The sequence below is a fragment of the Cherax quadricarinatus genome, chromosome 26, assembly GCF_038502225.1.
Source record: "Cherax quadricarinatus isolate ZL_2023a chromosome 26, ASM3850222v1, whole genome shotgun sequence".
NCBI lineage: Eukaryota > Metazoa > Arthropoda > Malacostraca > Decapoda > Parastacidae > Cherax > Cherax quadricarinatus.
This window is the reverse complement of record NC_091317.1, coordinates 40,247,727-40,257,726: the sequence shown is the minus strand read 5'-3', so window position 1 is coordinate 40,257,726 and position 10,000 is coordinate 40,247,727.

Below are 10,000 nucleotides of genomic sequence, written 5' to 3'. Positions count from 1 at the left end.
CATGACTAAGGGATATATCGATATAATCGAGGGTGGACCTCGACTGCAACAGAACATGAGAAGAAAGGCAGAAACTGAAAGATAGGATACAAAGATGCAAGGAGGAAAGAGAGGCAAAGACAGAAATGGGCAGGAGATCCCAGACTCAGGAGAATAATAAATACGATCTCCCTCACAATCACCTACAGAAGGCCCTCAACCCCAACAACCCCAGTGCAACCTAACAACCTAACCCCAAACCCACACACCATATTCACTGCCCCCTCCCTCCCCCCTCATCACAAACTCCACCTTTACAGCAACACCCCATAGTTCCTTATCAGGTTTCCAACTTCCCGAACCCCAACATACCCCCCAGACCACAGTTTTAGAAAAGAAGTTGAAGGTTTGGTTTGCAAACGTGGACAGAATAACAAATAAATGTGAGGAGTGGCATGAAAGAATTAAGGAGAAGTCCCCAGACATCACAGCACTCACAGAAACGAAATTCACCAGGTGGGTGTGAGATCCTTAAGAAAGATAGAGGGAGCAAGAGAAAAGAGGAGTCACACTGCTCATTAAAAACCATTGGGGATTTGAGGGAATGAAGGGAAAGAATGGAATGGGTAAAAGGAACTACATAGTAGGAACAATTCGGTCTCAGGGCCCTAAGGTTGTAAGTGCAGTGATGTACAACCCGCCAAAGAACTGCAACAGGCCAAAAGAAGAATATGAAGAGAACGGCAGTTCAATAGTGGATACACTAGCTGAGGTTGGCAGAAGAGCTTACACGAGTAGAGCATAGTTACTAGTTATGGGTGATTTCAATCACAAGGTTATTGACTGGGAAAACCTAGAGCCACATGGGGGTCCTGAAACATGGAGATCCAAGATGAGGGATGTGGTACTGGAAAACTTCATGTACCAACATGTTAGGGATTGGACCTAGCATTCACCTTAAGTAGTTCAGACATCGAGGACATCACATAGGAGAGGCCCCTCGGAACGTGTGATCACATGGTCCTGAGCTTTGAATACATAGATGAGTTACAAGTGGAGGGTAGCAGGAATAGGATGGGAGAAGCCAAACTACAAAATTGGAGACTACACAGGCATGAGGAACTTCCTGCAAGAGGCTCAGTGGGAAAGAGAATTGGTAGGAAAATCAGTAAACGAAATGACAAGAAAATGCTAGGAGGCAGAGGAGAGGTTTCTTCCCAAGGGCAACAGAAATAATGGGAAGACCAGAAAGAGGCCTTGGTTTACGCAGAAGTGTAGGGAGGGAAAAACTAAGTCTGCTAGAGAATGGAAAAAGTACAGAAGAAAAAGGATCCATGAAAATAAAGTGATTAGTTGAAGAGCCAGAAATAAATATGCACAGATAAAGTGGGAGGCCTAGCAACAATACGAAAACGACATAGCATAGGAAGTCAAGCCTGACTCCAAGATGTTATGTAGCCACATCAGGAGGTCATTACCTGATCAAGGACCAGGCAATCAGGCTGAGGAAGGAAGGTGGGAGTTCACAAGAAACGACCAAGAAGTATGTGAGGAACTCAATATGAGGTTTAAAGAAGTATTCACAGTGGAGACAGGAAGGACTCGGGAAGTCAGACAAGTCAACAAGTACTGGATGAAATACACACAACCGAGGAGGAGGTGAAGAAACTGCTATGTGAACTTGATACCTCAAAGGTGGTGGGACCGGACATCTCACCATTGGTCCTTAGAGAGGGAGCAGAGACGCTATGTGTGCAACTAATAAAATTCATCAACAAATCCATTGAAACTGGGCAACTACCTGGGGTATGGAAGACGGCAAATGTAGTCCCAATTTTTAAGAAAGGAGACAGACATGAGGCATAAACCTACAGACCAGTGTTACTGACATGAATGGTATGCAAAGTCATGGAGAAGATTATCATCTTATAAACTACAACCAGCACGGTTTCAGGGAAAGGAAATCCTGTGTCACAAACCTACTGGAGTTTTATGACAAGGTAATGGAAGACACGAGAGAGAGGGGTTGGTAGAGATTAGTGCAAAACCTAGAGGATCAGACATGTATAACAGGAAAGGGATTGCCATGGATCAGAGAATACTTGACGGGGAGGCAACAACGAGTCATGGTAAGTAATGAGGTGTCGGACTGAGCGCCCGTGACGAGCGGGGTTCCACAGGGGTCAGTCCTAGGACCGGGGCTATTTCTGGTGAATATGAACGACATGACGGAAGGAGTAGTCTCAGAAGTGTCCCTGTTTGCAGACGATGTGAAGTTAATGAGAAGAATTCAATCGGAGGAGGAGGCAGGACCACAAAGGGATTGGTGATGTTATGTTACTACCAACATAACATCTCATAAACGAAGAAAGTCGATACCAAGATAGATCTAGATCAGTCATCTGCATAAAGCTCACAAGTTGAAGACTGAAACAAGTTTGCAATACCTGGGTATCTTGCCTGATACCCAGGTGCTGAACACGTGTTATACTGACCAAAAAATAACGAATCCTGAAATTCCAGATATACAAAGATCACTATTAAAAAAAAAAGAGTATTGAGCAGAACAGGTAAAATTTTTATATTATAAAATTGTCTCTGTCATCTACACGTTTCTATTACACTTCTAATATTGCAAAAATTCAAGTTTTTGGACTAAAAAAACACTTATATTGGTATGCAAATACTTTACAACATTTTATGTGATATGGAAAATTTGGGTTTGTGAAATTAAACGGTTTTTATAATGCAATTTATATCACTGCGAACCGTGAGTCTTTATGAACTCTATTTTAGGATGGATGCTAGTGGTAAGCATGCCACCATGCTGAGCCAACCAGTGGTCATGGTGAGGCCACCAGTGATCATGCTGAGGCCACCAGTGGTCATGGTGAGGCCACCAGTGGTCATGGTGAGGCCATCAATGCTGAGCCAACCAGTGATCATGCTGAGCCAACCAGTGATCATGCTGAGCCAACCAGTGGTCATGCTGAGGCCACCGGTGATCATGCTGAGGCCACCAGTGGTCATGGTGAGGCCACCAGTGGTCATGGTGAGGCCATCAATGCTGAGCCAACCAGTGGTCATGCTGAGGCCATCAATGATCATGCTGAGGCCACCAGTGGTCATGGTGAGGCCACCAGTGATCATGCTGAGGCCACCAGTGGTCATGGTGAGGCCACCAGTGATCATGCTGAGGCCACCAGTGATCATGCTGAGGCCACCAGTGATCATGCTGAGGCCACCAGTGATCATGCTGAGGCCACCGGTGATCATGGTGAGGCCACCAGTGGTCATGGTTAGGCCACCAGTGATCATCCTGAGGCCACCAGTGGTCATGGTGAGGCCACCAGTGATCATGCTGAGACCACCAGTGGTCATGGTGAGGCCACCATTGATCATGCTGAGGCCACCAGTGATCATGCTGAGGCCACCAGTGATCATGCTGAGGCCACCGGTGATTATGGTGAGGCCACCAGTGGTCATGGTGAGGCCACCAGTGATCATGCTGAGGCCACCAGTGATCATGCTGAGGCCACCAGTGATCATGTTGAGGCCACCAGTGATCATGCTGAGGCCACCAGTGATCATGCTGAGGCCACCGGTGATTATGATGAAGCCACCAGTGATCATGCTGAGGCCACCGGTGATCATGGTGAGGCCACCAGTGGTCATGGTGAGGCCACCAGTGATCATGCTGAGGCCACCAGTGATCATGCTGAGGCCACCAGTGATCATGCTGAGGCCACCGGTGATCATGGTGAGGCCACCAGTGGTCATGGTGAGGCCACCAGTGATCATGCTGAGGCCACCAGTGATCATGCTGAGGCCACCAGTGATCATGTTGAGGCCACCAGTGATCATGCTGAGGCCACCAGTGATCATGCTGAGGCCACCGGTGATCATGATGAAGCCACCAGTGATCATGCTGAGGCCACCAGTGATCATGCTTTGGCTACCAGTGATCATACTAAGACCACCAGTGGCCATGCTGAGGCCACCAGTGGTTATACGGATGCGACCATGTATCATACTGGTTGCACCGGGGACCATACTGGGTACACCAGGAATCATACTGGTCCCACAGTTATTAATTATTAATACTAATTCCACCAGAAATCATACATGCGCTTCATACAGGGTGTCGTGTTCGGACAAATTACTCAGTGTTGCAATACCGTCAAGCTTCCCGTTGAAGGACTCTCCCACGAACAGAGAAGCTGACAGTTTAGGAAACTTCTGTATTATTTGTGTCTTTAAAGTTGCAGTCTACAGTATCTTGTTACTCGTTACTTTATGATAGTTAAGGTCAGATGCGAGACGACTCACGAAACTTGGTGGTGAAAATGTACCGAGCACACCCTTGGCTGAACCGTCCAGGGAATTTCGTTCTCGTGGAACAAACATTGAGCTTTGGTTCATCTCTGAGTTTTCTCGTCTGCTTACTTGAAGAAGACCGAAAACGTGCAATGACAATGACCATAATTATTGAATTAAACGTTTGATAAATTCACGTCAGCGTTTTGAATTCATTTTTTTAGGCTGTGTTCACGCAACTGAGGACGGGATCGAGGTAAACAAGCCAAGAACGTACTAGCCTACAGATAAATATAAATGCAACATGCACAAGAGGAACCGCTACCTCCATATTTTATGATGTTTCCAACGGGACATCTATTACATGTGAATAATTACGCAAGACAGTGCCGAAAGCTGAAGATCATGCTAACCATCATGTTGGACATATTGGCTTCACGACCTGGGTGCAGCTTCTGTGTCCACCTCATCAAACAGACTCAAGTGCAGATGCTTGATGTTTACTGAGTTCTCGGAGAGTTTTCCAAAAACTTACACATGATCAAAAGCATTTACGTGCAGTAAACGTATTGACATGAGCAGCGAACATGCTGATAAAACTAGTAATTATACTGACAACACCTGTGAACATACTAACACAAGGTGTGAACATGCCAACCAAAGCAGTATTCATACTGACACCAGCAGTAATCATACTGACACCACCAGTAATCATACTGACGCCAGCAGTGAGTTGAGTATAGCGACTGTCTCAAATACGTAGATGAAGGCTGTCAGTACTAGCTGAGCAATAAGTGTTGTGAGTCCAGCAAAATGCGTGAGTACTTCGTCATGCGATTTGTTGACGGATTTAAAGCTATTGGAACGAGAATTTGTTCTAGTGTTTAGGTCGTCACAGATCACTGGCATTAGCCATGAGGCTTCAAAACTTTTTTTCCTTATTCTTTAGCAACCCACATTTCGGAGGGTGGAAGCTTTAGAACACCTTTCGACCAATCCTGGATTATTATTGTCTCTTCCCTATGGAAAGTGTGAATTATTTGTGAACTGTTCCTGTCACGGTATTGGCGGATATTTATTAATTATTCCATAAACTGTATAGTGGGTTATTTGTGAATTGTTCTTCCATCAGTATTGTAACTTATATTCTTCAACCTAAAGATCTTTAAAATGAGCAGAGGTAAGATAATTGTTGTTCTATAAACATTATATATTAGAAATATAGAACATTTTTGCACTGTCACTGATCCATTAAGATTTCATGTTAAATGACTTACATTATCAGTACGTCGAGAGAGAGACCCTTATGAGGAGTTCAGGACATTTATTCAAGGAAACGTTTCGCCAGGACTATCTTCTTTTGTCCTAATACAGATTTAACTAGATATCTTCGAAGTAGGACTAAAGAAGCCACTCGTGGTGAAACGTTTAAAATAAATGTCCTGGACAGTACATAACAACTTGTCCGTATCACCAGACAGTTTCTCTATTATCCTTATCATTGTCAAAGCAAATTAACACCACGTAATCTTGCAGATAATAAAATGTAAACAATTCTTCAGATGGGCTCGAACAGGTATTTGAATAACAACAATCGAACACTTGACTCATGAATGGCCGATGGTTCTTATTAGTTGTTGATTTTTCTACCATGTTGTTGCTTGTCTATGTTTTAACTTGGCAATAAGAGGGTGTGGGAGATAATGAGGTTAAGAGTAACACTACCACTGCAAGACAAAGGTAGAAGTAACTTACACTGCAGCAAACACAGTTAACAAATGCGGACACCACACACACACACACACACACACACACACACACACACACACACACACACACACACACACACACACACACACACACACACACACACACACACACACACATTCGATCGAAGACCAGGCAGAACTACAAAGGGATCTGGACAGGCTGGAGACCTGGTCCAGCAATTGGCTCCTGGAGTTCAACCCCACCAAGTGCAAAGTCATGAAGATTGGGGAAGGGCAAAGAAGACCGCAAACGGAGTACAGTCTAGGGGGCCAGAGACTACAAACATCACTCAAGAAAAAAGATCTTGGGGTGAGTATAACACCAGGCACATCTCCTGAAGCGCACATCAACCAAATAACTGCTGCAGCATATGGGCGCCTAACAAACCTCAGAACAGCATACTGACATCTTAATAACGAATCGTTCAGGACCCTGTACACCGTGTACGTTAGGCCCCTATTGGAGTATGCGGCACCAATTTGGAACCGACACCTAGCCAAGCACGTAAAGAAACTAGAAAAAATGCAAAGGTTTGCAACAAAACTAGTCCCAGAGCTAAGGGGTATGTCCTACGAGGAAAGGTTAAGGGAAATATTTCTGACGACACTGGAGGACAGGAGAGATAGGGGACACATGATAACGACATACAGAATACTGAGAGGAATTGACAAGGTGGACAAACACAGGATGTTCCAGAGATGGGACACAGCAACAAGGGGACACAGTTGGAAGTTGAAGACACAGATGAATCACAGGGATGTTAGGAAGTATTTCTTCAGCCACAGAGTAGGCAGTTTGGGTAGCGATGTAGTGGAGGCAGGATCCATGCATAGCTTTAAGAAGAGGTATAATAAACCTCTCGGTTCAGGGAGAGTGGCCTAGTAGCGACCAGTGAAGAGGCGGGGCCAGGAGCTAGGATTCAACCCCTGCAATCTCAACTAGTTGAGTACACACACACCCACACACACACCCACACACACACACACACACACACACACATATATATATATAGATATATATATATATATATATATATATATATATATATATATATATATATATATATATATATATATATATGTATATATATATATATATATATATATATATATATATGCAAGGAATTCGCAAGAGCAGGCGAAATATACACAAACACTGATCTCTGGCCGAAGAAGACTCCAACCTACTAACCTTGGAACAAGGTACGCCCTGCTATACAATTCTCACCACACTGGACCAATGCCTTAGCGCCTAGCACAATGCTAGACGTTGATCCAAGGCAGCCAGCTTTCAGGGAGAAGGCTTACAGCTTTTCATCTCATGCCTCCATGCATCAGCCTTACTAGAGATTTTAACAATGCAAGGAATTCGCAAGAGCAGGCGAAATATACACAAACACTGCATACCTTGTTCCAAGGTCCGTAGGATCGAGTCTCCTACGGCCAGAGATCAGTGTTTACATATATATATATATATATATATATATATATATATATATATATATATATATATATATATATATATATATATATATATATATATATATATATATATATATTTTTTTTATTATCACACCGGCCGATTCCCACCAAGGCAGGGTGGCCCGAAAAAGAAAAACTTTCACCATCATTCACTCCATCACTGTCTTGCCAGAAGGGTGCTTTACACTACAGTTTTTAAACTGCAACATTAACACCCCTCCTTCAGAGTGCAGGCACTGTACTTCCCATCTCCAGGACTCAAGTCCGGCCTGCCGGTTTCCCTGAATCCCTTCATAAATGTTACTTTGCTCACACTCCAACAGCACGTCAAGTATTAAAAACCATTTGTCTCCATTCACTCCTATCAAACACGCTCACGCATGCCTGCTGGAAGTCCAAGCCCCTCGCACACAAAACCTCCTTTACCCCCTCCCTCCAACCCTTCCTAGGCCGACCCCTACCCCGCCTTCCTTCCACTACAGACTGATACACTCTTGAAGTCATTCTGTTTCGCTCCATTCTCTCTACATGTCCGAACCACCTCAACAACCCTTCCTCAGCCCTCTGGACAACAGTTTTGGTAATCCCGCACCTCCTCCTAACTTCCAAACTACGAATTCTCTGCATTATATTCACACCACACATTGCCCTCAGACATGACATCTCCACTGCCTCCAGCCTTCTCCTCGCTGCAACATTCATCACCCACGCTTCACACCCATATAAGAGCGTTGGTAAAACTATACTCTCATACATTCCCCTCTTTGCCTCCAAGGACAAAGTTCTTTGTCTCCACAGACTCCTAAGTGCACCACTCACTCTTTTTCCCTCATCAATTCTATGATTCACCTCATCTTTCATAGACCCATCCGCTGACACGTCCACTCCCAAATATCTGAATACGTTCACCTCCTCCATACTCTCTCCCTCCAATCTGATATTCAATCTTTCATCACCTAATCTTTTTGTTATCCTCATAACCTTACTCTTTCCTGTATTCACCTTTAATTTTCTTCTTTTGCACACCCTACCAAATTCATCCACCAATCTCTGCAACTTCTCTTCAGAATCTCCCAAGAGCACAGTGTCATCGGCAAAGAGCAGCTGTGACAACTCCCACTTTGTGTGTGATTCTTTATCTTTTAACTCCACGCCTCTTGCCAAGACCCTCGCATTTACTTCTCTTACAACCCCATCTATAAATATATTAAACAACCACGGTTACATCACACATCCTTGTCTAAGGCCTACTTTTACTGGGAAAAAATTTCCCTCTTTCCTACATACTCTAACTTGAGCCTCACTATCCTCGTAAAAACTCTTCACTGCTTTCAGTAACCTACCTCCTACACCATACACTTGCAACATCTGCCACATTGCCCCCCTATCCACCCTGTCATACGCCTTTTCCAAATCCATAAATGCCACAAAGACCTCTTTAGCCTTATCTAAATACTGTTCACTTATATGTTTCACTGTAAACACCTGGTCCACACACCCCCTACCTTTCCTAAAGCCTCCTTGTTCATCTGCTATCCTATTCTCCGTCTTACTCTTAATTCTTTCAATTATAACTCTACCATACACTTTACCAGGTACACTCAACAGACTTATCCCCCTATAATTTTTGCACTCTCTTTTATCCCCTTTGCCTTTATACAAAGGAACTATGCATGCTCTCTGCCAATCCCTAGGTACCTTACCCTCTTCCATACATTTATTAAATAATTGCACCAACCACTCCAAAACTATATCCCCACCTGCTTTTAACATTTCTATCTTTATCCCATCAATCCCGGCTGCCTTACCCCCTTTCATTTTACCTACGGCCTCACGAACTTCCCCCACACTCACAACTGGCTCTTCCTCACTCCTACAAGATGTTATTCCTCCTTGCCCTATACACGAAATCACAGCTTCCCTATCTTCATCAACATTTAACAATTCCTCAAAATATTCCTTCCATCTTCCCAATACCTCTACCTCTCCATTTAATAACTCTCCTCTCCTATTTTTAACTGACAAATCCATTTGTTCTCTAGGCTTTCTTAACTTGTTAATCTCACTCCAAAACTTTTTCTTATTTTCAACAAAATTTGTTGATAACATCTCACCCACTCTCTCATTTGCTCTCTTTTTACATTGCTTCACCACTCTCTTAACTTCTCTCTTTTTCTCCATATACTCTTCCCTCCTTGCATCACTTCTACTTTGTAAAAACTTCTCATATGCTAACTTTTTCTCCCTTACTACTCTCTTTACATCATCATTCCACCAATCGCTCCTCTTCCCTCCTGCACCCACTTTCCTGTAACCACAAACTTCTGCTGAACACTCTAACACTACATTTTTAAACCTACCCCATACCTCTTCGACCCCATTGCCTATGCTCTCATTAGCCCATCTATCCTCCAATAGCTGTTTATATCTTACCCTAACTGCCTCCTCTTTTA